The sequence below is a fragment of the Motacilla alba genome, chromosome 4 (assembly GCF_015832195.1).
Source record: "Motacilla alba alba isolate MOTALB_02 chromosome 4, Motacilla_alba_V1.0_pri, whole genome shotgun sequence".
Lineage (NCBI taxonomy): Eukaryota > Metazoa > Chordata > Aves > Passeriformes > Motacillidae > Motacilla > Motacilla alba.
In genome coordinates, this window is record NC_052019.1 from 13,924,971 (window position 1) to 13,952,307 (window position 27,337).

At 37.8% G+C, this 27,337-nt stretch overlaps 1 long non-coding RNA gene across 1 annotated transcript; it reads right to left on the reverse strand.

Annotated features, from left to right (window-relative positions):
- Nucleotides 1-1,299: 1,299 nt before the first annotated feature.
- On the reverse strand, nt 1,300-20,790 carry LOC119700988. The gene is made up of 3 exons (XR_005256970.1): nt 20,690-20,790; nt 16,441-16,552; nt 1,300-1,314 (listed from the first exon to the last, which is right to left on the reverse strand). It is a non-coding gene; the product is annotated as an uncharacterized LOC119700988 (long non-coding RNA).
- Nucleotides 20,791-27,337: the final 6,547 nt, after the last annotated feature.

A 27,337-nucleotide genomic window follows, 5' to 3' on the forward strand; every position in this document is an offset into this window, starting at 1 on the left:
ACTACACCTCACTCAAGGTCATTCTCATGCAAAAAAATTGGGGTAAGAGAATGAAAATGTACAAAAAGAGAGTGATAATAGCTGCATATTGATAACCTTTTTCTACTTCCTTTAAAATTGGCTGTGGAGCCTGGTCAGCTCCTTTGGGTAGTATATAATTTTTAATAAAGAATCCTGTCTTATAAGCTACATCAAAGGCACTTTGTACCATACACATTTGAGACTCCCAGTTCAGACAGCTTTTGTTATTCCACCTTCTTTTAAACTACCCAGGAAGCATTTGCATTCCTGGAATAAACTGTCACTTGTATCATCTTTGAGGTGTGCTTCTGAGAATCATCAAATAAAAAATAAAAAATATACTAATGGTATTGGCCAGGATGAGTAAAAGATAAATCTGTGGGGAGTCAGGATACATACATGGGAAAATGGACAGTTCAGCAAGGGCCACAGACAAGGGCTATCTGGTGCTTTGGTTTCAACCACAGTCAATATTGGGACAAAATACAGATAATGGATCATTTTCACTATCATTCCATTTCAGTTCAGTCTGTTCTGCAACAGTCAGATATAAAGAATCTCAAGGGATTTAACTTCCCATTCAAAATATACATCATCTGCAATTCTGTATTTTTACAATTAATACACTTTTTCTATATCTTTTAAAAGTATTGCCTACATGATAGAAAGAACTAGGGTCATACAGAAAATACTAGATGAAGTAAGTTGGCCTATATATTACCGATAACAAAATTTGACTTCCATAGTTGTATTTTAGAAGTTAGGTAAATAATGAAATGGAGACCTAAAAAAGTGATAATAATGAAAAATATAGAGGAGAGAACCATGTTTCCAATGTGAGGACAGATAGCCTGAAAGGATGATTACATATTTAAATATCACTCTTTCTTGAATAGTTTAATGTCTGTTTTAGATTTAGGGATTAATGTAAAATCTTTTCAAATATACGAGAGCTTTGCATGTATCATAAAGCAAAATGTAAAGGAGTAAAAATTTAATTTTTAAGAAAGCCTTTGGTGTCCACCTTTATGACCCTCAGTCCCTCAGCTCTCCCCCCAATGGAGAAGGCAAGCACTCTCTGCCAATACATATATAAGACATTTACAAGTGAACAGGATCCAAAAGGCTTCATCCCGTTTCCCACTGTGTGCATTTTCAGATACTGTGTGGGCTACATGGGATTTCCCTCTGTTCTGTTGCTGAAAAATCAGAAACACTCACCTCTGTGGTATGCAGACTGAAAAATCATGCAGAGTTGACCAAAGCTGCAGGTGGACTTATGGCCATTCCCCACTGATGGAAAAACACAAACAAAATGAATGCAATGAAACCAATTGCTCCCCAAAGACTCTGCTTTCCTCTCACCTCTTAACCCCGTTCTCCTCTCTGGCTGCCAGTCACTTTGAGTTTTCTCCTTCCCAAGTCAAACTGCCACAGAAGAGAGCCTTAATGGTCTAGCTGTGCATGCTTCTTGCTCACATCTGAGGCTCCCAAATAGGACCAGGACCTTCCTCAAGCTGTGTGCTGTGCATCTGCTGTTTCTGTGCTCTCAAGGGAAAAGTCCCTCAGAGCCCCGTTTCCATCAGAGACCAGTCCATGGACATCTTCCACCTGAGGAATCAACACTTAGGTATGATCCCATTTTTGGGGTTATCTCAGACCTGTTCCACCTCCTGCTAAGGAAATGGGGAACGATTACCAATGCTGTATTCAAACCCAATATCTTCTCTTCCTAACTCTCTCAGGCACACTTCTTCCTTCCTTACAATTTCAGATTTGCTCCCTGAAGATGTTCTTCCACTCTCACTTCTCCCAGCTGCCCATCCCCAGTGGCAGTTCATGGTAGATCCATTTGTTTCTCAAGAAGACAGATTAGAAAAAGGATCTATTTTCTTTGTTGTTTTCCTCTAATATCTTTGAGGACAAAAGAGGCTACACCTATCAAAGCTGCAAGAGGCAAGCCCTGAGAAACATCTTTACTGTTCTTCCTTAAATCCAGCTTTTCAAGACATTCCTTGATGACACAAAGCTATCTACACCAAAGACCTAATCAGGAAGTTCTGTAGCTCTCTGGAATAGGAAGAAAGAATGAAAGACAAAATCTGAGTTCACCTGAAACATCCTAGTTTTTCACATCAGCTGGTGTAATCACATTTCATAGTCACTTATACTAACATTTAAGTGCAAATGACATTCTGAGGAAACAATTCAATACTATAAATATTGTGTGCAGAGGTGTGTTAGATAATGTATTAGTTAAAATTAATATCTAGCACATCAGGTAAGTAGATTATTAGCAAAGTTTTCACAGATGTACACTAGTATGCAGGACCATACCCAATGAGTTAGCATAAGGTGTATTAGAAGGCAGATTCTGTGTGCTCTGTATATCCAGCAGTTAAAGATAAAAACTGAGGAAATAAAATCATTTTTGGTTCCTTCAGGAATATTTTTGTAGGGTATAAAATATTTTCCAGAATAGAGGCTTAAACTAAGAGAGAGATAGCTCAAACAGCTTATCAGAAACCTCATTCAGCTGAGTAGCACTTTGAGAAGCAGCTTCCTTCTACAACCAGCAGCTATAGAAAGATCCTAAAAATAAATAGAAAAAGCATTTTTGCACTGATGACCCTGTCTGATATTACATCATGTCTCAGTTACCATAAATGCTGGCTACAGCTTTGATTTCTGTTGCGTCTACTTGGAGATACATTTCTGTTCTGTATCAATAACATGTCATGTGTGTTTGAGCAAGTTGCTTCTTGCATATTTTCTGTCAAAGCGCTGGACCAGGAACCTGAGTTTCAGAGACACCATTTCCTTTGCTGATGGATCTAGCACACCAAAACAAGTTTTCTCAGCCTTAACAAAAGAGCAGGATAAGGATTAATTCTGTGCTGTAATAGGCTATTTAGACATGCATAACCACTCCACCCAGGCATAAATGACCCCAGCTGTAGGAGCAAACTGTGTCTACAATGTCCTATCTGTACACTGTTACCTCTACAAAAGCACATTCATGTAGTATTTAGCTATCAGCTACAATATACGGTACTTAGCTAGAATAATTATCAAAAGGAACAGTGACTCCCACATTTTTTGTCTTATGCACTTGTAATCTATGCTCTCAAGTTCATTAGGAGTTAGGCAGATACACACAGCAGACTGCTGAATTCTGGGTTTCTTATGTTTCCTATTACCTTGTTCGTGTATACATTTCCATCAATGGGATGAAAACAAATATTGGGGAAAAGTAGATGTGCAACCCATAAAACCCATTTTGGGGAGATTGTGGCTATGACATCATATTCTTCTGCAGTCAGCAGATGTTTCAGTAGTGTGAAAAATATTTACTCTAGCTGAGATCAGAGGGTATCTATTTATTGCCTTCATTAAAACTTGGCTACATGTGTTTCTTTACACGCAAAACAATTCTCCCACTGACAAGACTGCAACCTGCCCTGTGAGACTAATGCTTTTAAACTCATATCCTGGTGTATATATATATGCTGCCATTGCGCTGATGAACTTAGACTAGGAAAAACAGGACAAGGTCAAAAGACAAAAGAAAACTTATGTATGGGGAGAGATAGACATTACCTCCATAAGAGCACTTCACTGGAGGTGAACAGTCTGTTTTGGGAAAATGGATCAATTGTATACACGGGGCCTGAACTTATTGTTTAACTCTGAAGTTTCCAAATTTTTCAAAGCCTGAAAATCTCTTTACTCACTCATTTTAAAGTAGTTTCTGATTTTTTTTTTATTTTTCAATTTTTTTTCCTGACTACAGAAACATTTAGACTAAGGAGAGCAGTGGGGTGATGTAGGATCAAAGACCTCTTTTCCAGATTATTCTTCAAAATACTAAATTCACCAAAATACTTTAAGATATTCCAGGTTTATTGAAAGCTGTTCTATCTGTGGCTCTAAAACAGTGGATATGGATTCCCAGTGACAATGCCAATTCCAGCAGGAACTTTTTCTCTATCTTTGAAGGGGTGTTTTTTCATCTCTAGCAGGGAGACAAATCTCATATTCCTCTGTTAATTTCATATAGAATTCTTTACTGTGAATGATTTAACTTTAGTCTTTCTCATACACAGAGTGAATTTTCTTTTTTCATAAATGGGATTTTTACAGATGTGTTTTTCCATTCTTCCTCCAGAAAAAACTATTATATATTACTGGTATTATAGTAAACTTTATCATGACTCAACACCCCCATTGTGCTCAGGTTTGCTCCAACACAGAAGAAAAAAGCCATCCCTACCACAAAGTAAAAGTTGTGTTTTGTAGATTTTGTTTCTTTTCTTGTAAAAAGGGAAAGTATACCTCCACCCACATTGAAATTGAGAATGAAGAAATCTTAATTCTTTGCTGCAATACTTAGCTATGATCCTTGAGCCATCATTTTTATTGGAGGACAATCTGAGAAATTCTGCTTGCGGGGCAGAGTTCCTTACTCAGATTTAGATGGGTTTGTTTATGTAGTCAGGACTAAAAGTAGCACAGCTTCATTTCTCAGATGGCTTCTCCCTCACTTTCTTTCCAGGAGTGGAAAGAAAACAGTGCTTCATTCCTACCAACAAGTCTTTCTCAAAAGAGGTTAAAAGGAGGAACTTTGGCAAAAGCTCCCATGCTGAGCATGCATTCTATAGATAGGCATTGCTGCACAAACAGCAATAGAAAGGCTACTTCAGCATCAAAATAGGCCTGAATGAAATATTCAGTTTGGGTTTCACTGCCTGCACAGATATGGATTTCATATATTGTGATAGAAAGATAAAATTGGACAGAAATTCTTTAACAAGCTCCAGATTGTTCTTTAAATGTAGTTCTGAGGAGTGGGAACATATGGAACTGCTTTGTAGACTCTTCTGGGATAGACATCTGTTTGCTGGCTGTGATTGCAATGGAGTGGGTGTTCACTTCAAGCACTAGATAATTTAAATAAAAGACAGAAATAAGGTACTTTTCTTCAGTCGATATTGACTGTTACAATATCACAATCTCTAGGACTGCAGCCTGCAACTCTCCTCCCCCATTCCCAGCTAAGTTCCTACTTTGTCACAGGCCTGAGTTCTCTTTCCAAAGAAAATGTGAAACTACTTATGCATGTTAAAATAGCCCTTCTCTTCTGGGAATTTCAGCAGCTAGCATGGTATCATAGAGGCGATTCATGATTATGGGATTTACTGACTTCACTGTTTTCAGACATTTCCTTGTGAGGTAGCTTCCTTGTAATTAAAGGCCTATATATTTACAAAAAGAGACCAGCAGTAAGCGGAAACACCTGAGATTTTTACAGGCAAAGCTCATCCTATGAAAAACTGCTCTTTAATGGCTGCATAAGAATCCACATAACTGTATTTAACTTCAATATTGGTCTTATCCTCCTGGTGCTGCTGGCACATGATTATACTTCCTCTACCTCCTTCATCAAGTGTAATCACTGTTAAAGTTACTCTGGAGATATGCTTGGCAGCTCTAGGATCCTGATGCGAAGCTGCATTATATATTTTCCAGCAGTAACACCTAGACTTGTGGGTTGGCTCCTAAAATGAATGTAGTGGCAGCAGTTGGTTGTATCTGCTGATAGATGCCTCAGAGGCTGCCCTGATGTTTGATTACACTCCATACTAGATTGATTGTTGAGTCATTTGGGTTTTTTAGTTTTCCTTCTAAGTAAAATATGAAAATAGAAATGTGAAACTTAGAATGCATGTTAAAATGGCCCTTCTCATCTAGAAATTTTAGAGATTAGTAAAGCCATTCTAGAAACGTCTGCTCACAATTTGATTTAGTCTGATTCAATCAGTCTGAAAAAGATTACCAGTTGTATTAAAAGCTGACACATTCTGTTGTCCAAATAAGATGGGTGAATAAACAAATTCACAAGAGATTTAAAATGCTGAATTATTAAGTAATAATGTTCATGCTGAAAATAGCAATAGCTGTCCTTCTAGCAGAATATTGAGAAGTGCTAATATTTCTCTTAAAACTTTAAATTTAGACTATTTAATCAGATTCTCTTGGTATGTCAGTATACGTCTGCATATGTCAGCATATGTCAGTATATGTCTATCTCCTGCTGTGAAAACAATTTCCATTCTAAAGACGCTAATTTCACCCAATATTATCACTTTGGAAATATAATTTATATTAAGCTACCTGATGTCATTGTAAGAATGTGTTACAAGAACAAAAGTCGTCTTGAAATAATATTTTAAAAGCTGCAAAATTGCACATTGAACTTAGGCAGAATTAAGGTGATTATACAAATAATGTATTGCCCTCTACTTATTTACTTGAATTCTTCTTTTTCTGAGTTCATCTGAGCTCATTGAGTACATATTTGGATGGTACCCATTGAATGTGTAACTGTTCAAAATTATATTTAATCTTTCTCTTATTTGCTACTCACTTTTCAATCCTAGATCAAAACGTAGTATACCCATCTCCTCAGAAGAATATCCAAGGAGATTCTTATTTTGCTAAAATGAATTTTGAACACCTAACTCTACCTTGAGCATGTCTTCAGTATTCCCTGGTTACTCAGGAACAACTCAGAGCAGGGCAATCCTCACACCTGCCTCAGCTTGTGTCTGAATTCCAAGTGACCTGTACTGGGTCTGGCTGGGGTGGAGGTAACTTCCTTCCATGGCAGCCTGCATGGTGCTGTTTAGAAGGACTAAAACAGTGTAGATAACATCAGCCTTTTGCCTGTTGCTGAGCAGTGCTTGCACAGAACCAAGGCTTCCTCTTTTTCCCACTCCCTGTCCAGTAACTGGGTTGCAGGAGCACAACAGACTGTGAGTTGATACCAGTGATGCTGAGTCTAATGGAACAGTCCAGACTGTGCAATGTCATGCTCAACAGTAAGACTGGGAGAGCAGAAGGAGGAGGAGGATTTTGTCTTTCCTTTTGCATGGTAGCCATCATCCAGAGAACGTTTGGGCCCTGGTGTGTTTGTGGGGCTGGTGAACGATTGTGTTTGTGTCACTTGTGGGGTTTTTTCCCTTTCCTTCACTTACTAACCTGTCTTTATCATGACTCACAGGTTTCCTCATTTTTTCTCTATCTATTCTCCAACTCATACTATTAGGAGGTAGGAACTCCAAGAGCAATTGTGTGGATGCTTGGCTGCTGGCCAGAGGTAACCCACCACATAAGCACATTGGATGACACGAGAGATCTCACAGGACTGTATTTCCACATCTGGCCACGGGAACTATTGCAATACCTAACCTGTATAATATTTCTGCCGCAGCATGTCCCTGTTTCCTATTCTCTGCTTGACCCCATCAGGGACCCTTGGAGACATCAGTAATCTCCTCTTGGTCGCCCTATTTGATTTCCCTTTCCATGAAGTGAAGAACTCAGTTCCTCTAAGTCATGAGGGAACCGGACAGAAATCATTCACCAAGAACTGGAAGCACTCCAGGTTTCACAGTATGGGGTTCAAATTGGCTCAAATAGTCTGAGTCTCCCTCATTAAACTGAAAGCAATATATTGTAAATAAATATCCAGGAAAGTGAATAGGTAGTACTACAAGTGCCTTCAAAAACAATTCAGTTTGAAAGAGTACCTCTTTCAAATTAAAAAAATATTCAAATTCAAGAAGGGGGAAAAAAGGCATTTAATTTCTTAGGAACAAAATGAGCCTGAATTTGAGGGCTGAATTCTATTAGTTGAAGCCCGTTTTACTCATGAGATCTCTAAATCCAAATATAGCTATGTCATTCCATTAAATATTGGATTCTAGGTGCATAACATCCACCAAACCTGGCCATGCTCACTACTCTGCAGCACAAACACATGGACCATTAGAGATGTAGAGCAAGGTATTCTATAGGGTTGATTTGTATCAAAACTTTTCTCTTTTTTTTAATTTTAACCAAAGCATGAAGTGTTTTTTGAGGAAAAACTGAAGCTTTTGCTGCTCTCTAGATCTGGCTGGAGTATTTGTTAGGTGACACTTCCATACTTTCAATTTTGTTGGAAAGCCACAACAAATTTTTGCTGACAATTCCAATAGTCTGGTATGTAGCCATTGGATCTGATTCATCCCAGAAATCTAGACATCAATTGCTTCAGTCCATATGAAAATGTTTTGCAATATATGGTTTAAAACTTTTCACAAACCTTTCAAAGCAAAGTTCCTCTGTTCCCATCTTTGTTATTTTAAAATACAGAATAATATTCTAATTTAGCCTAAATTTCTTTCTCTGTATAACGATGAGGCTATAAATCTAAGAGATGCCTAATACAACATGACTAATTTGCCTCCTAAACTACTCCAATAAATGAGCAGTTACAAAAACTATGAAATACTGAAAGGAAATATATTGGCAGAAATCAAAGCCAAATATTTTAGGCACTTTTTCGTCATGAGTAGCTTACCTGAGTCAATGTTGAGTGAGAGATAACTCTGTAAAGACAACATACTTCTACTTTTTCCTATTTTTTTTCTTTTTAAAGGGGAACTCATATCCATACTCATAGTTTTTTTATCTTTTTTTTATGTTGTAAGTGGAACAGGAACACATAAAAGTGATCTAATGAAGGTTCTTGTCTCTGTCAAAGTATAAAATAAAGAAGCAAAGCTTGCAGAAGTAGGTGACATATTTTATTATGCCAATATTTTCTCTTTTGATGTCCTCAACTGCCATGGCTACAGCAATGTTTATACAACAGAGGAAAGGTTTTGCTTATTGCCTTGATACCTGAGCTACACCAACATTATTGTTGGAGGAAAGGGATAGATACAGTATATGTACAACTATAAATAAATACTTTAATACAAAATACCCTGTGGATTTCTGCACACATATTGCCAGTAACACTTATGCAAAATTGACAAAAGGAAAAGAAAGAACATTCATTGCTAGAAGCAGAGTATAGTAAAGTATTAAAAATTCCCCATATCCAAACACTCTCAGCTTTGAGGGCTTAGTCAGGTCACAGTTAGGAATATGTACAGTTCCTTGGAATTTTGCATGGTATATTAATTAATGTCATAAAGGAAATAGGGCATAAAAGACCTCCAAATCAGCATCTTGTTTGAAAAAAAAAAAAAGTTGAATTTCATAGTGCTGGCTCAGAGTACTTACTTAGGAATTGTTGTACAGCAGCAGAGCTGGTTGTGGTAAGTAAACCAGTTATGAAGGATCTAAAAAGAGAACTGAGAACTCAAGCTGATGCTGAACAGCATGAGTGTGAAAGTTCGGTCAGTGCATACAGTGCTGTTTCTTCATATAAAGAAGAAACCAGCACGTGGGGAAACTCTCGTCTTTGCCCATCAAAGCACTTCATATATTCACAGTGTGAATTTACACAAATATTTATGTAATGAAGTACAGCAGAGCAGTAGCAGTTAATATTTGTTACATTCCAACAGTAAAAAGAAAAGGTAGCATGGATTGAAACCAGTCTTTCATGTGTTCGAATCAACTCCATATCTTATTCCTATTTATTTCATTGTGATGGTTTTCATAATGTCCCAAGAACCTTTAATTTTTGCTACTACAGAATGATCAAGGAAAAGAGATAAACAAAAACAATCCATGATCTGTGATGAGCAGGTAACTTTGGAATTTTGTTGACTCTTTGGCATTTGTTCATGTTTTTAAAACAGTATAAAAAATCATAGAAGGAAAGTGAATGTTCAGAAATGTAAAAAACTTTCAAGAATCACATTAGCTACTAAACTTCTTTGTAATAAGTGCTATGGGGTTTGTATCCATTAAGAAATTCAATCTCTACCATGGACCTGTGTTTCATTTTTCATTATCAAGCAGTATTAGAAATTATTTTGCATGAACTTTTAAGAATCACTATTTCCTGTTCAGTGGTTTTATTTTCAATTTGATTATGAAACATGCATAAAATTTAAAGGTTTTTTGAGGAGAGGGGGTTTAGTACTAGCACCTTGCAACTATATGGAATGCATACTCAACTAAGAATTAAAAACTGGCATTCCTGGAATTTTTTCCTGGCTCTGCCATTTGTACATGAGGTCAGGGAGATCAGCCTGTGCACAGGCAGTGGATGTGAGAGTGAGGAGGGAAAGGCTCCAGAGCTGCTGCTTGGGAAACCACGTTAGAGATGGAGGTAGCTGCAACCAAGGCTTTCCACAAACTTCAGCAGCTCTGAGAGCGCTCAGCCTGGTGCTGCTGAATCCTCTAAAGAAAAACAGAACAATAAGGAAAAGATATTCATAATACCCATATTCCAGTGGATAAGTATGCTGAGATTTTAGTTAAATCATCTAAAGCCACATATTCAAAAGCAACAAGCACTGTTTCTTGCTATCAGCTCAGTGTGTTCTCTCTATGGCACTTTGATAGGGAACAGCTTTTCAGAGCACTGGGATTAAATTAGTTTGAAAGTCAGAGGTCCAGAAACAGCTTTGGAAAACCTTGGACTTAGGCCTTTAAGAATGCTAAGAAATGTCATCAATAGCAGATGCCATTCCAGAAGCAGTGAAACATCAGGCTGTGAAAGCTTAAACTAAATATATTATTGCCAGACCACCTATAAAATAAGGTTAGAAGCTACCATGTCTGTGCTGGGTTGACAGATGTAATTAGGTTTAGATACTACTTATAAAAATCCAAGTACTTTAAATAAAATTGTAGACTAATATTAATAATACATACCAAAATCTAAGAAAAAGAAAGCTAGAATTCTACAGCAATTATACAGTTTCTTTTACAAGTTCAGAGACCATTTCTAAAATAGATCTCCACTCACTGACAATTTAAGAGACCAAAAATTGCCAAAACTGAGATATTTTCAGCTTGCCTGTTGCAAATATTTAATACACAAATAGATAGATGGTCCAAAATTTTCTATGATAAAGAATAATATAAATTAAAAATAATAAGAATTACAAACAGAAATGGGCAATTTTAAAGTTTTTCATCATTTAAAAAGATTTTCTTCTGAGACACTGTGCAACACACCTATTTTCCAAGTCCCTAGGATCTCAGATTTATCTTTATCACAAAGAGAAAACTGAGTTGTTTTCGGAAACCAAGGTGTACACTGACTCTTTCATGCCATATGCCTTTCTACTCCTGTGGTCAAGTACCTTGCAGTTATTATCACTTATTTGTTCAAGTGGTGAGGAAATATTAAATATCACAAGTTCTCAGCAGAGACTGGATAATAATTATCAACAGATGGCTGGCAGTAGGGTTTTCAGAGACAGAAAGAAATCACCCTTCCTTCCAAAAAACCCTCTATGAGAAGCTGTAAGCAACTTATTAGTGGCAATTTTGGTTAAAATCAGATTTAACTACCTGCTTTCTCACCGTGGTTTTTTTTGTTACTTTTACCCTTTCTTACTTAGCTGTGATGAGCAAGCAGCAATGCTGCATGTCTTAGATTTCTCATAATGATATTTACGTTTGAAAAACCTGGCAAGTTCTCGTAATTTGCTCTCTTATTAAAAGTAACACCACTGTTGTGTAATTAGACAAGTACAATTTTACAACAGTGTCTTAAGCTTCCATACTCATGCATCTTAAGTGACTCCACAGAAGATGTGGAAATACACATTGGGACAGATCCTCCACTGAAGCTATTGACAAAGTTAAGGTAATTTATTCCAGGCTCCCTTTGCATGTTTGCATGGAAAGGTTTGTTTTCAGAATAAACATGTGTCTAATCAAACCACTGGACCTTGAGATATTTGCTTCACAAGTCAGCCCTTTCCTAAATATTTTTAAAGGACGACTGATTTGCAAATACTGGGAAAAAGGTAAAGACAGCCGAAATTGCCTTCACACTCCATTTTCTTTTGTCTTGTGTACCTGAAGGGCTCCATCTGGGTATTGCACTCCAGGTGCCTCAGCTTGAAATGCTGTAGAAGCCCTAGCAAATTAATCCACGAGCCAAAATACCCCAGGATCTCCACCAGGTTTCTGCAATTAATAAAAAAAAAAAAAAAAGCGCAGATGTATCTTCCCTTATTCAATCTAGTCTTTGTGGGCTGCTACAGGGAAAAATGTTTTAGACGTCATTACAGGAAGCTGATGAGATGATGTTGCTTATGTTGCTATGTTTTGTATGGAGAACACAAGAACTCCCAAATCATGGTAGCAATTCAGTTGTAGTTATTTGATTATTGAAATAAGCTCTTGAAGCACATTCGTACTGGTTCTCAACTAATTTGCCACACAATACCACACAAAGCTGCTTGGAAGGCTGCTGGAAGGAGGAGGAGATTGCCTTCACCAGCCACAGCAGTGTGCTTTACTCACACCAGCCAGATCCTGTGCTGACAGAGACCCTGGCGCCACAAGGGAAGCCTGACTGGAGCAACTGGCGCTTGGTAACACCAGTGTCCTAAATGCAAAGCACTTTCCTACCACAAACCATGTCCAAAGAGCCTTCAATCTGCCCCAAGGTCAGTTGTATCTTCCGCTCCACCCATCTCTCCCACCTGGGGAAGAGCTGAAGGACCTTTCATCCAAAGCACCCCAGCCTGTCAGCAAGGCAGCTTCTGGTTTTCATTCTCTGTAGCATTTGCATCACATTTCTGGAATGATACAATGTTTATTCCCTTCTCATCGTAACTATGACAAAATTTAAAGCAATTTTAAAATCCAACAATCACTGAACTGTGAAATTTGTACTCAGTTATTGTGAGCTGATTTCATCAAAAATTGTCTTTTTTTTCAGAGTCCTGATAGGGACATAAGTACTCCCCAGCTGTTAGACAGAAATTCTGCTTATAGATGACTATCACTTTAAGAAACTATTTTAAATATAGTGGTAGAAGATGTTTTTATTTAAATTCACTAAAAATTAACACCAAAACAATAAACTAAAGTTCAAAGTCAAGGTCAAGCCTGTACAGCTGGATAAAACTTTCTCCAATTGTTTCTTACTTCTAAAACATGACTTATGCAAGGAGATTCCCCTTTCTGTCCTAACTTAAAACATAAAATCTGCCTTTTCTAGTAAAAACATTTCATGTCATTCTGCAAAACAAGTTAAATATCACATCCTCATTTGCTACCAGGAAACTTTAAATGTCTCTGAATTTTCATGATGGAACTAACATATCACAAATTGATAAACAAGTAACATCCAACAAATTAAGATACTCAATCAGCTTATGTACACAATCAGGTATATTTTTTTCCTTGAAGAGCTCAGTCATAAACATGCCTATAAGAAATGGTTATCCAACAGTTTGGAGACATTTCTGGAAAAGTTCTATCAATGATATTTTTTGTTAAATTAAATTATTTTAATGTGCCACAGAAACATTTGTTTTTACCTTTTTCTAAGTATCATAAACTCAAATGAAACATTAATTTAAAAAAAATCAGCACTTTTACCCTAGCTGATGTAATAAAACTTTCATAAATTTTCATATTTTCATATAAAACACTCAGCTTTAAAATATCCTTTAATCACTTAGTTTGGTATTTTTATGTGTGTTTCAACAAAAAAAGGTCTATCCAATTAACTCCTGTCTAAAAATACCAGTAAGCTTGGAAGTAGAATGTCATATGACTCAATGAAAGGCTTGTTGAGCTTACAGGAGAGGGTGGAACAGAGCACGTGAGTGGCAGCAGATAAAAAGCTGCACATTCTGGACCTCATGGAAGCACCATGCACACATATGCACACACACACATTCAAACATGGATTTGGACTAAAACTTGACAAAATCCCTATCCAACTCTAACCAAGCCAAGCCTGGAAGGCTGTTCTTGTTCACATATAAGTACTAATAATGAACAAAAATACTTGGAAGTCCTCCAATACCTTATACAGCATAATTTCTGTTTCTCTTCCCCATGTATACCCTCAGGCTTGCTCCTGCTCTATGGTCCCTGTTCTCCCTGGTTTCTCACCAAGGTAATGTATTTGCACCACTCTGAATGAAAAGCAACATTCTGAATTATAAGTGCAAAGCAAATCTGTGCTCCTAAAGCCTTCTTGCCTTTTCTCAGGCTACTACATTTCATCACCTAAACAAAGATCCCATTCAGCATAGAATCATGATCCCACACACTGGACATGAGGCTTGGAGTTAGGTCACCTTTTTTTGACTCCATATTTCCCTCATTGCCTCATGTGACCTTGGACAATTAATTCAGTATCTGGTATCTCAGTTTCTCCTTGTGCTAAAGCCTGGAGGTAACACTTCCACAACAGTAGTTTTTAAGATCAAGGAGTAGTTTACACAAAGCAAGAGTTTAGTACCAAAATCCTAAATTGCATCTGAACATGTTCTACATTCTTCTAGTCCTGGAGATGCCTAAATATTCCATTTGCACCTCTGTGTAATCTGGAAGCTCCCCAGATGTGTGGATGTCTGTCTTAAACACCCTCCAAGCTGAAGAGATGCATGGGTGTTTCCTGCCTCTGCTTGATCAGGCTTCAGGTTCCATCCTCCTGTGCTTCTCAACCAGCACATTCTCCTGGGTGGGATAGAAAACTTGGACTGGTGTCCACCAAGGCAGAGAGCACCAGGCAAGTGCCAGTAAGAGAGGATTTCAGGCTACCCTTCACCTCCATGTTTCTTGTTGCATAGCTTCAATGTCCAGTGATGAGATTTTGTTTCGTTTCATACACTCTCAGGTATTTCACAGAGTCTGAGAATAGTTGAGAGTAGAAAAGATCTTTAAGATCATCGAGTCCAACTGTCAACACAGCCTTGGCCAATTCCACCACTAACCCATGTCCCTAAGAACAACACCTTCACATCTTTTAGCCGCCTCCAAGGGTGGTGATTCTACCACTTCCCAGGGCAGCCTGTTCCAGCGCTTGACAACACCTGCCATGGAAATATTTTTTCTATTATCCAATGTAAACCTCCCCTGGGACAACTTGAGGCCATTTCTTCTCAATCTATCATTTGTTACCCGGGAGAAAAGACTGATCCCCACCTGGCTACAACCTCCTTTCAGGTAGTTGTGGGGTATCAAGTCTCCCCTGAGCCTCCTTTTCTCCAGGCTAAACACCCCCTGCTCCCTCAGCAGCTTGTCATAGAACTCATGCTCCAGACCCTTCCCCAGCTCCATTGCCCTTCGCTGGACCTCAAAGTCTTTCTTGTCTTTCTCTTTCTGGACCTCCAGCACCTCAATGTCTTTCTTGTCATGAGGGGCCCAAAACTTAACACAGAATTCCATGCGCAGCCTCACCAGTGTCAAATGTGTGACTGTTTCCTATAAAATCCTTTTCCCTCAGTTTTATATGTGCAGCTACAACTTAGCCACAATGATTAGCACAATCATGAGTCCTAAATGAGGAGCTAGTGCTTCTTTAGCTTGTAGTACTGCCATGCTTGTTAATTTAATGTCTTAAAATAAAATCGTTTCCTCAACTGCATGTTGAGCACTAGATAGTGACTGAATATTAAAAGTCCAGCAAACCATTTTAAGAGATGTTTAACATTTAAAAGACAAAACTGGAGATAAATTAGTTCAGTCTGTGGACTAAATATAAATTAGAATTCCTTACAAAATCAAAGTTGACTTAGCCCATCCCCAAAGCTGTAAGATAGTTTTCATTGTTCTTCCATGACTCTAGTCCTATGCCTGTGATTAACTATTAAAATTAAGGTAATTTACTATGTGCATTAATGTCTTTTGCTAGACAGACTCTCTGTTAATTTGTCTTCTTTCCAGATGAGCAGGTACTGACTAGATTGTCCTGTGTAGCTGAAATGTGAAGCCAGCTGCGTTCTTCAACTTTAGGGACAACACAACTCTCTTTGAAAACACGACAACCTAAGTGACTATAAATGTGTTATAGTCTCCAGGGCTCTGGAATAAATCTTCGTGTTTAAAATAGAATTAGCTATTCTTCAAACAGCATGCCTTGAAAAATTATTCTCATTTAAGCAGGTACAAATGCACTATTAATGAGGCGTTTGTAGGAAAACAAAAAGAATAAATAATGTGATAATAAACTTACTGCAACAAAACATATGTGCTGCTCTGGCTTTAAAATTCTTCTGTGAACTTGTGACATACTCTCTTTAGATGCTTACATAAAGAAATATTGAGTGCTGTCCATGATTCTGTTTAACTACCATTAAAAAGCCATTATTCAATAACACAAACAGCTTAGTTTCACCTCCTCTACGGTTGGGGTTGTTCTTAGTGGGTTGTTTTTCTTTTTTAAGTCTGAAAAGAGGACAAGACACAGCTATACTGTGTGGCTGCTGGACAGGAGGTGCCATTGTGGCTACCAGAGTTTTATTTATCCTTAACCCTAAGAAGCAGCCCTTTAACCAACAGCCTTCTCTATTGCCTTTCCACTGGAAATTTAGCACTATACTTTGCTTTATTCCCAAGATGGTTTTTAATGGCTGTTTCGTGTTACAGAGAAAAAGCTTCTTCTGAGTCAGGCAAGTTTCCAGTGCAACAAGTAACAGCACTTACCAGGAACTTATACTGCAATCTTTTGATTCTCAGAGAAGATTCACTAATACTGGCAAGTCTTCATGGCAGCTTGCTGGTGTTGCTTACATGAATGACTCATTTCTGAAAGAACCTAGTGGGAAAAGAAAAAAAAAATGCAAGCGCACACTGAGAAAGAAAAGAGCTTTTGCCACTGGACATAGCTATCTAATCTAATTTCCAATAAATATATACAGTAATAGGTCTAACATGATTAGCAAAGTGTCACAAAGACACAGCTCCTGAGCAGTTGTAAATACACACACACGCACATGCACACAGATCTAACAATCACAACCTGTGGCTATCAGAATGAAAAGCATTAATCATTTTTAATGGTCAATCTGTAAAAAAGATGTTCTAACTGATTACTGGTGTAAAATAAAATAAACACTATGCATACAAATCTTATTTCCCAAAAACTGAATCACTTTTGTCAGGTATTTAACTTAAACCAGCAAAACAGACCATCAAGAAGGCAGCATTGAAATGGATGCCTGCAGCAATGGCCAGTCAATGGCCTCTTTATTTGTTAAAGATGGATTATTTTAAATAAATTACAGAGCACTTGCACTGAATAAACAGAGTCTCAGTGGCTGTGGCATGCTATACATGCTTAATTGAGCCACAGAAATCCTAAATGACTACTGAGCTGTGTAATCGCCTTTGATTTTGCTGATAGGACCTGATTCTTTAGGTAAAAACCAAGCCATTGAGGACTGAAAAGCAACACTACCTTGAGGAAAATAGAAAGTTTAATCTGGAATATATACTTATAATATTTCGGAAACCACAGAGATGGAGTGTTCCAATAACTGAACACAAGGCAGCTTCAGAAGTGAACGATCTGCGTGTCATTTTTATTTGAGCTTGATATGTTAAATGTCCCAAATGTTTATGTTGTATAAGCCCACTTAAACATTGCAAAGTGCAACGGATTCATTGGCAAAATATAAAGTATAGCTTTTTTAGTCTTGCTTGCTGTCTTTTTTGCATTGATACAGCACATTATGCACACACATGTACCCAGGGGTTTTCTTAAGTAATCATGTAATTTGACCGCTTTTGGGGAACCTGTTAATGTGATTTACTTGGAGTGTTACCTATGGCTTCTGTAGGCTGAAGTAAAACATCAGGTCAGAAACCACGAAAAGATGCTGTAACCCTTACTGATAATAGTCTTCATTTTGAGATTGCATGTTATTAGCTCTTTACATTACAGTCTTTATGTAACTCAGCCAACAAAAAAAAAAAAAAACTATCTGAAATAAGAGTTTACTTGGTACACAAGACTTACAGGATCAGATCCTTCCCTTGACATAAATGAATCCTGACCTAATGACATATGGAATTCATTTTGACAGAAGCTATGACCTTAAATAATATTACTTCCATTTGTCAATATCTCTGGAAAATGGTTTGACATTGAGAAGCAGTTTGAAAACTACCTTGAATAACAGCAATTAAAAGAGAGACTGATACTGTTGGGCACTTTAATAATGATCACATACTTAGATTTTCTCTAAAAAATTTCAACACCTACCACTTTCTTTAATAAGCAAGTATCAAAATGCTCAGCTGTGAAATACTTTTCTTTCTAATGAAGCTCAGTGAGCTACATTTGCAGTTTCCACAATTGCACTGTATATTTGGGAAAAAAGATATATGAATTTAACCATATTGGTAAAGCAAGTGCCTGTCAACATCCAATTAAAACTGATGAGCATTTAAAATGGAAATTTTCTCCATATATGATGAGGTGAAGTAAATTAAGAATAATACTAGATATAGAAGAAGAATACTAGATAAAGAAGAATACTAGATATTCAAAAGCACTACGATGAATGCTACGAAGGTTTTAAAATAAGACCAGGCTGCACATAGTGTCACAAACTGGTCAACCAAAGGCACCCATCAAGCTTACAAACTTTGTCCAAAGCAGCTGAACTGTCCCTGTGTGACTTAAGAAACTCAGATGAAGAGACTATAGAGGAATTTGAACATGTTCTTAGTGCAGTTTGGGTAATTCCCTTGATATTTTTTCATAGCATGTAGGAGAAGATCCTTCTGTCATTAATGTCAGCCCTTCCTGGACGGAAAACGCTTGGCCTGCCTCCTGGGCCTGAGCAGTACACAGCAGGGAGGACACAGCGAGCAAACACAGCTGCCACAGCTCTGTTTAGCATCATCACACTGTTTTCTCAGGGAAAGGAGAAAACACTTAATGCTCCCCCCAGTTAATTTCTTTGGTGGAATTAATGAGAAAAAAAAATCTGGAACTTATTATGTTGACTCGTGAACATAACAATAGGGAAAATCCCCCAAATATATGAGAGAAATTTGCAAGGGCAGAAGGCTCAGAATGTCTTTCTCAGGCTGCTCATACCAACCCGGGACATAATTATATTTATGTTGTCTTTGGCAGCACACTTTTTTCCCTTTAGCCACAGAGACACATTCTCAGGAGGCCACCAATCATGCAGAAACCGTGTGGTAAAGTCGGGTATAAAATTCAAGTAGCCTGGTGCCACACAGTCATTCCCTGCTCCAGTCTGGGGATTACAGAGTAATGTGGCAGTAGGTGTGACCAAGTACATCAACTTTTTGTACTTTCAGCCCTATTGGAATAATAGCTGTGCCCATCAACCCCAGAGCTGAACTAGACACACTTCTGTTTCCTTGGTGGCCTGAAAGTAGAATCTCATGCAGGCAATTTGGACTGGCTTCCCTTAGGTCCTTTCAAAACTTTTTTTTTTTAATTATTTTTCTCTTAAATATGGCTCCATGCTAGCCAGAAACCCTTTTGACTGTGTGTGCTGCTAACTCACAGGCACATCTGGCTGGGTTCAAACATTCAAGTGCTTTTTATGGTTCCCTTTGGCCAGCAAGCATAACATCTTACAGGAGCATTCATTGAGAGGATTCCTCTGCTCTGTCCAAAAGCCAGATGAGCTCAAGTAATAGACACTGATAACAAATCTGGTAAGGAAAAATTTGCAGAAACAGGAGAGGAGAGATTGTATGTCACACAAGTCCAGGCAGACTTAAAGCCTGCACAAAGCGGAGACCTGAAACAGAACCTCATGTGTGTATGGAAAAATATCTTATAAATGGTTTACTGAGACTTACCTAAATCAGGAAACAGGCTTGAGCATTAAAATTCTAATACACAGTTAATAGAAAAGACTCAACAAGACACAAGGGAAACAGCTGGATGGGTGCAGAACTATGCTAAGCCCAGGAAAAGAAATACTATAGCCAGTGTGACTGCTGCAGAAAAGGCAGCTGACACAGTGAAAAAATAATGGGAAACTTTCAGTCCTGAAGTGACCAGGGACAGAGATCACCAAAGGATTCTGCAGAGAATGGTCTGTAGCAAGCTGAAATAAGGGATCAAAGGGTACTTGGATACCAGTTATCTTTTAAGTGAGAGAACATTAGAGGAGTTGCTGCAGAACTTGGGGTGTCTTAGATCCTGGAAATAGCCCACAAACTGTTTAAAAATTGAGAGTTATAAAACAAAAATCAAGTACTATACATAAAAGCAAATGGGATAAATTAATTTCTTTCTGGTGCAGGAATTTCTATTAAACAGATTTTTCTCCTATGTTCATATTTCTAGCAAATCCTCATTCATGTCCAGATAGGCTTTACAGTCTGAAGAATCCAACCCTGTGAAAGAATGCATCTTCCACAAATCAAATCTTAGAACAAATATTGTGAGATATATTAAGAAGGATATGCTACATTTATTTATACAGTGTCTTTCAGGCCAAAACATTTCAAAGTGCTTAACTAATTATTAATCAGCACAGATGCCCTCACAAGTGTATTCACTGAGCAAAAGGTCACAGTTATCCTTATGTGAGGAACAGCTATAATTAATTCCCATGTAGAGGAGGAACATATAAGTTGTCTTCGGAAGTGGGGCAATTAATAAATGTTACACTCCCCTCATGCACCTTCTCTGCCTGTGTCAGACTCTACAGTGGTCACCTTTTTAAGTGGGGACTTAAGCAGCATAAAAATAAACAATTTTTGAAGGATGTGCTAGGATGAGAAGAACAGGAGCAGAGTTTTAAACATTATACCAGGCACTGAAGAAAAACATCACTTATTCAAATAATACAACGAGGAGATCTTCACTTTGCTATTGCAAAAGATTAGCATTCAGATTTTTAAAAGCAATCAAAGGTATTTTCACATTGATGTTTCCAATTCCAGCACCCACCTTCACATATTGCCTAGGAAAATCGCTTCTGTATGCTGACACGCAGTGGTTCATAAATGCTCTTCTGATTGAGACAATCTTGCAACAGTTTTGCATTGATCTTCAAAAGAAAGCAAAGAAACTGCTACAAAACAATGGCATCCAAACAAGGAAGCTAAAATAAGATCTAGATACAGATCGCTCAGTGTCCTGCTAGGGCTGTTTGTAAATAATGGCTACAGCTAATTTTATTCTTTCTCATATTTTAATGGATCATGACTCTAATCTATCTTTGACTGTCAAATGCTGCCATTTACATTTTTCATCTCCTTTTTTATCTCCACTTCCACGTACAATATCAGAGCTGCACTGCAGCCTACAGGTATAAATAGATTAATAATTAGTGCAGATCCTTCTCCCTCCATGTAGGCTACAGGTAACATTCTGTTTCAACCTTCAGCAATGCAAATAAGCTGATGTTGGCAGTATATCATGAGCTGCTCACCAGTCATTTCCTTAATGACTTGCTAATTTTCCTCTCCATATCCTCCCCATGACACACTGGAACCTCATATGGTTGTGTAGACCAGCACAACTGAGAATGCGGCCCATCTAGATAGCCCTATGACTTTGTTTTAATGCCAGCTCTTGTTTCTCTGTTTTCCCCTTAAGGAATCTGCTTGTAATTTTTAATCTAGTCTCTGATGGTGACACAAATATAATTACTTAGATATTTACCTCCTCTGTCTACTGGTCCTCCTGTTAATCTGCAGCTGTCTGAATTCTGTCATAAAACAGAGATGAATGTTTTTATTTTCTGTTCTTGTTCGTTCTATTTACTCAAGTAAATACTCTACAGCTCTGAACCTAATCCTTTCTACTTTTTTCTTTTTAATTAAGAATAAAAAAACTTGTATCCTTGAGTTTACCCTCAGAACATTGCTTAATACATGCAGTACACAATGTAACCTTTCTTGGAATGGAAGACTATTTTCAATGAGTTTTAGAAGCCTTAATAGCTGAAAAGTACCATTGTATCCCAGGGTAGGCAATCTCCTTAAACCTCCAGAAATAACAAGAACATTGTTTTTCTTTTGTATCATAACACTGGGATTTACCAGACTAATATAGCAGGACTCTCATTCTGAAAATCATATTTTCCTATCTATTGACTGAAATAACCATACTGTGCAACCACAGACCAAGGAACTTAAGTTTGTTTTGACTTAGTAATACCATATGCTCTAGAGAGAAAGTGCTTAAGGCTGTCCTTGCAGGGTGCGTGCCTATGAAGCCATTGCCTAGAAGTCACTGCCTTGCTGACAGTGGTGGCACAGCCTGAGTTATCAGAAAATGGAGGAAGACAGGTCATGCAGCTCAGAGCTGTGCAGTGGATCAGCACTTTTCAGTGTGCAAAGCCTTCAAATGGAGCTGTCAACTATATGGGGACTCCAATGTGTACATGTCATATGTGAGGGTTTAATACTTACAGAGTGCTTTTCCTTGGCCTGGTGACCAAACTGAAAAACATTAGTAGCAATGAATTAATTAAATATGAATATATATTTTAAAATAAACCCTACATGCTTGGTCTCCCTTCCTGCATACAATGGCTGGCATGGTTACCTGGAAAAGAGGAAATTCTGATTCAAACCTTCTTTCTTTAAAATCTCTAGAGATTTTAAAGTGGTTGCACTGCATGTTATCCCACATTTACATCTGCCTAGTGTACACATTGCTTTTTGATTTTCACTGGCACTTGTTAGCCTTGGGTCAGCAATGTGCCAGCTACTCATTCTGCATTGTACCTGATCTGACTCTCATTTTGCTAGCATGATTCCAGGGTTAGAAGAGCAAAGTCAGTTTTGGTGACTTCTGGAAAATTTTTATATAAAGCCGAGGCACAGCAGTACCATCAGAGGAGGACATAAATTCACTGCACGTATGGTAGCAATACTGCAGCATCCTTACCACAGGGAGTCATCCAGATGGTGGTGTTCAATCAGTAATGGGAACTCAGGGAGTGAAAGCAATGAGTTTCCTTGTTGCTGAAGTGAATTAGAAATAGAAAGCACAGTCTGCATAAAAACTGAAGAATTAGATCATTACAGTTACAATACCAAGAGTAAGCACGTGCTCAGAGCAACAGAATAAGTCCAAGATGTAAATTTCAAAAAGGAGAAGCAAGCCTTTTTTTATATTCTGTTGGACTGTTTTTCTTAATTCAGAGTTTTAAGAACATAAACATCTAATATATGAAATGCATTACTGAATTCCCCCATGCTACTCAGATCACACAACAGTCTCTTACAAGGCAGTATTTGCTACTTAGTGTGTTTTTAAGAAAGGCCATCAGTGAAGCAAACCACATTCTGGTACATGTTTGACTGCTTTTGTAGTTCAGGACATGAGGTACATTTTTTTTTTTTCTGTTTTTGAAGGTAATCTAAGGAGATGGAACGCAGCCAGGGAAACAGCCGAGAGAATGGACAAGTAACATAAGAGAAACAGAAAGAGCTGGCAAAGACAAAACGCAAAGGAAAAGAGTTGGTGAACAATAAATGAGAGCCAGAAATACAAGGATTTGGAATTGATGTTTATTTTGTTTGAGATTAATAGCAAGAAAGAACCTATAACTGTGGTACAAATTGCTCAATGCCCCATGCAGTGCCAACATTATGCCATTCATTATACTTGCAGGTGTATTATTTCTAGTTCCCCAGATAAAAAAAAATGTTTTCCATGTATTCCTTTGTATTTTAAAATGGTTTTTTTTACACTGTATTGCCAAAGGTTCTTATTCTTCCAAACTCAATAGCAACTAATCATTTTCCTGGCTGCAGTTTGGGAGTATGGTTACTATTTTGTACAGGTAATTCTTCCATCTTTATTAAAGGACCACTCTAAAATTTTGATCTGCCTGTATTTCAAGTTCTTTCATACATGTTTGTTTTCCCCTGTGGGAAAGGTCTTTCTGTTAAACCTTATTCATGTTCCTAATTACAAATCTGGTTTCCCTCTGTTGAGATGAAAAGTTTCTTATTAGCAATATTATGTACTTTCATTTCAAAGAAAATTTTAAAAATAAATCAAGACAATGAAAGGAAATCAAACTTACCTACATCTTTCCCTACTTCTTGCAACCACTGCAAAGTTGCTGTTATTGCCCGACTTAATATTGCTGCTCCACTGCAGCTGTGGAGAGGATATAGACAGAGATAATAGTGTCCAAAATTCAGCAGTAGAGCAAATGAGGCTGGAGGGGGTCTGTGGTACTTCTGATTCCCACTCCTCATATCCACTGATGGGGAGTCCAAATTTTTGTGGCTCCTGCAGTGGCTTAAAAAAGCTTAGCAAAGTGGTGAGGAAAACGACTGAGCTCCAAGTCTGGCCTGAGGACACGTGTCCTGCCTCTACAAACACCCTCATGCAAAAGGGAAAAGCCCCAGCTCCAGCCAGCCCTGGGCACAGAGCTCCTCCTGTGTGACACCCCAGAGTCCTGCGGGCTGTGTGCCCATCGTGTGCCTGGTGAGCACCTCCCCACCAGGACCCTCCAGGTTATAAAGGATTCAAGCTTGCTAAAAGCTCATGAGAATAGCCTACAGTGTTAGCATGTTAAATCCAGAATACTTAGCAGGCATCTATCTACCCCTTGAGAAAGTTAGGCTTTTTTTTGTTTTAATGGTGTACCAAATTTATGTTACTGACATAAATTTGACATGTTCATACTGACATGTTCTATCAGACATAGCCCAAGGAGCTTTTCTGGGTTTGCTGGTGAGTGCCTCAGCCTTGGCACAAGATCTCAGCAGACCTAACTCCTGAGTTTTGCTTGGTTTTGACTTCTGTAAGTGAAGACATTTAAGATGGTAGTGATTAATGAGAGATCATTCCCTCCTTTGGCAGTTAATCCTCCAAACTGAGGAAAAAAAAATAAAATTATGTTATTGCCTTATGCTTTCCCTAGAAAAGAACATGACCATATTCTTTTTAAAAGAACATGACCATGACAGTGTGGGGAAGTCCAGGCTTATCCATCCTCTTTTGAAAAGAAGATCTTTAGACAACATTCTGAGGGGAAGAAAGCTTTTAATGAACCTATTCTTATTTTATCTTTTCAAGGAAATGAGAATTTATGTTCTATCAATAATCCACTCTAATAGTTATGTCCAAGGAGTAGATTTCCTTCAGGCTCCATCCTGCAAAAGTGTAATAAGGCATTTATGAAGCAAACAAATTGCATCATGAAATCTGGTACTATGCTTTGGTATATTGTTACATGGCACCTTACAAGAAATATCATTTGGGGGGCTAGGGAAGTCCAGAAAATCAGTCCCTCTCCTGTTTTTCCCTCTGTCTCTCATGCACACTCACACACCCATGCAGATACACACATTGCTTCCAATGATCACAGACATAATCATCCCTTTTCCTCACTCACCCTCCCTCCATGCCTTCCTTGGAAGCTCATTCTTCTGCCATGACAATTTCATCTCTTTGATTCATTCACCACTCTGAACAATGTTGCTTTTCCACAGCATTTTTAGATCTTACCACAGGTCTGGTTATCATACGTACCACTGGCCCCTTGCTTCCAGATAACTTTATAATTGCACAGAGCATTTTCATTTCTCAGTGGAGGATTTAACACATGTAACAGCAGCTAGAGAACAGAAGTAATCTCCACACAGATTGATCAGTCTGCTCTCTGCAGACCACCAACAAATTCTCTCATTATTTGTGAATGTTTTGGATTTAGGCTTTGTGGCTTACTGCCTGGACAACACAAGGTTTGACAACTCTTCTGTTTGTGTCCATTAGGAAATCTACTCCAAATGAAACTAGACCTGGACTCTATACAAATAATGAAGTATGACCAAGTTTTCAGAAGGATAGAGCTTTTGGGGAAAAAGCTGGTTAGTGATCACTTTCATATCAGTTCTATATGGGCACAGAACCTCATCCAATTTTGCCTTTCCTCCATTCTATGTTGTTATAATAATCAATACACACAAAAATATATAAAACTCACTTCTCTTTCCATTTTCAGAAATGCCTACTCTGGCCAGCAGAGCAATGAAGAGTAGAAGGAAGTATCAGGTCCCTTACACAAAGGTGTTTCCCACAAGGCAATTTTGAATCGAATTTCAGTATCAGACACTCATTTCCCCATTTAAAACATGGAAAGATAGAAAAAAAAAAGCTTAACAAATCAATGCTGCAACTTAAAATCTGGCAGTGTGTGTCTTTCTGCTTCCCAGGAGAGGATTAATTTGTTTCTCCTCATTCTTTGCTCTTTATTATTTCAATTGGAGGATATAAAAGTGCTATTGAGAGTTTTGAAGGATAAACACTTTATGTGGTAACTGCTTAAATAAGAATAAAATTTATTGAGAGTGCAGACATTTTTATCACATTAATGTGACCTATTAATGATAAAGGAAATACCCTTCATCTAACGAGCTCTGTGTTTACAAATGTAACAAGAGATGTTTTAATTCTCACCATAAATCTAAGGAAGTTAAAATCTTAACCCCAAGGTACTTAATATAGTTGATTCTGTATTTAAAGGGAATGTTGTTAACATTTATATTGTTTTTGTTACCTACAACACAGAGATCAGCTATTTCAATATTCATTTCATTTTATAGGTAAAGTTTAACAGGTATTTCAAAGAAACCTACCTGTAATAAAAGTGAGATAAAATCATACCTGCTATAAAAGAAAAGGCTGCAAATTTCTCTATTAACACAAGTAACATATGGAGTTGCACGGGACCAGAAAGCCACAATCTTATAATCTAAATGTATTTTAAAAATCAGGCACAATTAATTTGACTGTGTTAACTTAATAGAGACAAATTAAGACAAGGCTCAGCCATTCTTTCTTTCTGAAAATGCATTTTGTTGCATTTTAGCACAGTTTTCAGCAGATTTTTTTCATTAAAGTCAAAATATTTCCCAGAGTTAAAAGACTATCCACATTCAATGTGGAAAGAGTAGGGTTTGATGACTGGTGTTTGGTGAGGTGAAGTTCTGTCACTAGGGACTGCCTTTCACACTTTATACTAGTCAAGAATGTCTGCAATTGGCTGTATCTCAGTTTCCTTAAAATACTCATTAATAACCACTTTGCTACAGTAAGGAAGTGCTCAAGGGTTCTGGTCATCTCTTATATGACCAAGAATGTGCCCATCAAGTGATAAAAGTGTAGACAGCATCTCTCAAAATTTCTGACAGATTTTCATGTGCCTGGATGGTCCTATGGATTAACCCACATGTTTAGGGGATTTGGTTGCGTTGAGAAGTGCAGGATGAGACGATGAACTGGTTTCCCAGCTAAAGCAAAGGGAAGCTCATTAAAACAAGAGTTTTTGTGGCTGGAGAGAAATCTGAGATGTGGTCATGTACAGATTCCACATTTCTAAGATGAGTCTCCACCATTTTGAGGCTTTCAGTCTTCTCTCCCAGTGTTTCAAACCCATGAATATCTGAAAAGTATGCCTTTAGTAAGTACTAAGCTATAGTCTCCAAGAATCACTTTACTTCTTAGCTCAACTAAAGTTTAAAATCAACTCCTGCATTGTCGTGTAAGTTTAAAGTTACACCTAAAGCTATAATGCCATCGTGCCTTTCAGGAAACTCCCAGAAACTGGAGCAGAAATTTCTT